Raw genomic sequence first — 2,578 nt, forward strand, 5'->3', positions numbered from 1 at the left:
CTGCAGAAAGCTATACTGTATGGTGATTGTCTAGAAGGTTTAAGAGTTATATGTGGTGTAGATATGGATTTCAAAATGACTTAGGGGTTCATAAGCTGTCATGATAACTCATAGCTAGAAAAAGTGCTAAAATTCAGTTTTTTACTCTTTGATTTTATAGATGAGGAAACAGAGGCTTAGAGATGGTCACATAGCTTATTTGTAGCAGAATTGTGATTAGAATATAGGTTTCCCAGTTTTGAAGCTCCCACCAGTTTTATTGGATACTTCGTTAACTTGTTACCATTTCTCAGCAGCATCAGTAGCTCTAGACCAGTGACCAGATGTTTCCGTCATTCCTCACAACACACCAGTATTTTACAGAGGAAAACATCAGGAGGACATTTGATAGGACCAGAGGTAAGGTAGAATATGTAATTATGCAAGTAAATACCTAGCTCCAGAATTAAGAGTAAACATTCCAACTAATCTATAAATATTTAAAGTCATACATCTGGGCCCCAAAAGGAGCAGGTTTCTTTTTGCCATTTACAAGTAAAATGGATTAATCCCCTGGCACTGTTAAGACTAACCTTTGTAAATGATCAACACATCCTAGGCTACTCCACCTGAGTATAAATGTATAGGAAAACACTACTCACTGGGTAGCTGACTCTTGGCAAAAGCACAATGCTGTTTTTTAGTGTACGCTGATGATGCTGCATCAGCAGGGTGGGGGGGCTTGTTGGGTCCCATAAAGGAAATGGATACATTTATGAGGCCAATTAGGGTTTCCCCCCCAAAAGTCTGGAAGCAGTGCTTCATTTGAGTGTGCCCATGTAGATCCAAAAGGTCCATGACAGTTCTAGAGTCCTATATTTTCATTGACTACCATTTTCTCTACTGCTAAGAGTGGCTAAAGTAAAACCTTAGGGCTACATATCATCTCTGTGTGCCCCATCTTTCAACTATGAGAATCCGAACAGGTACCCATGCAAAGTATCCCGCTTGCTTAAACAAAATGATTTCGTCCTCTCTATTTCAGGGAATCTCATCTCTACCGCCACCCAGTTCTGGAAATGGAGTCTAGAATTGTATGATGTGCTAGGTATGTTTCCAAACCAACCTCAAGCTATTGTTCTCTGTTATTCCTCTACCAAGCTAAGGCTTTAATGTGCTCTTTCTGTTTATATTGAAAACCAATCAGTGTTCTTGCATGTGTGCACCATAATCTCAGCTGGTCTGCCTGAGACCTTCTGAGCGCAAATTCTTCCCCCACCTTCTCAGTCCCATTTCCTCTTCAACAAGATGAAAGAAACGATCATGAACCAGAAAAAAACTCGTCAAACTGCAGACGCAAGCATGCATTGGTGAGAAAGGTGGCTCACAGAACAGCCACAACAGACAATAAAAAACTTGCAGTTCTTCTTAAAGAAGTTAGGGTTAAACAACATCTCTGGTATTGAAGTGGTGAACATGGATACAGATCAAGGAACAGAGATCATTTTTTTTGTTTAATTTTATTTTTTTCTTATCAGTTACATTTTATTAACTCTGTATCCCAGCCGTGTCCCGCTCCCTCATTCCCTCCCAATCCCACCCTCCCTCCCTCATCTCCACCGTGCCCCTTTCCAAGTCCACTGATGGGGGGGAACTTCCTCCCCATTCATCCGATCCTGTTTTATCAGGTATCTTCAGGACTGGCTGCAAAGCCTTCCTCTGTGGCTTAGCAGGGCTGCTCCTCCCTTGGGGGGTGGGGAGGTCAAAGAGCCAGTCATTGAGTTCCTGTTAGAAATAGTCCTTGTTCCCCTCACTATGGGAAACCAATTGGTTACTGAGCTACCACAGGCTACATCTGAGCAGAGGTTCTAGGTTATATCCATACATGGTCCTTGGTTGAATGACAGTCTCTGTGCCCAGATATATTTGGTCCTTGAGGAGCTCCTATCCTTTCCCCATCATACTAACTCCCCTTCTTTCATATGATTCCCTGTACTCTGCCGAAGGTTTGGTCATGAGCCTTTGTATCTGCTTAGGAAACACTGCTAGTCAGAGTTTTTCAGATGCGCTTAGCAGCTCTAATGTTCAGGTATCTCTGTCATCACACACCTTCACCATTACAGGCCACGATGATACAAAGCTGACAGAAATGCTTTCCAGAATCCTAAACCAGTTTGGTGCAGACAACCTGACTAATTTAAGGAGACTGGCTGAAGCTCTGCCCAAATAATCTGTGGATAGAAAAGCACCACTTGCTACTGGAGAAGAAGATGATGATGATGATGATGATGATAAAGCTCCAGATCTGGTGGAGAATTTTGATGTAGCTTCTAAGAAAGAATGAGGCAAAGTGAACTGAGGCAACTTCTGAAGAAGGTGACTTGCAGAAGTTACAGGAGCTGCTATTTAATATCATGACTTCTTTTTAAGATTCTTTTATTTATGATTTGAGAAAATCTAGTTCGCTAATATTTTTAAGCTCAAGACCCCTGGACACTGAAGCTCTTTTCAGTTTTTGTTATATGCAATTCATTCTTTATAGCAAGCCTAAGCTGAAGAAACCTGGGAATAACGTTTGGAAAATGTTAATAAAATTATT

The 2,578-nt window shown here is 41.3% G+C and overlaps 1 pseudogene; it reads left to right on the plus strand.

Moving 5' to 3' along the window:
* The first annotated feature begins 1,287 nt into the window (after positions 1-1,287).
* Positions 1,288-2,323, plus strand: LOC129685041 (transcription factor BTF3-like; annotated as a pseudogene).
* The last annotated feature ends 255 nt before the right edge of the window (positions 2,324-2,578 follow it).

Source organism: Psammomys obesus, unplaced genomic scaffold (assembly GCF_907164565.1).
Source record: "Psammomys obesus unplaced genomic scaffold, mPsaObe1.curated_primary_1811, whole genome shotgun sequence".
Lineage (NCBI taxonomy): Eukaryota > Metazoa > Chordata > Mammalia > Rodentia > Muridae > Psammomys > Psammomys obesus.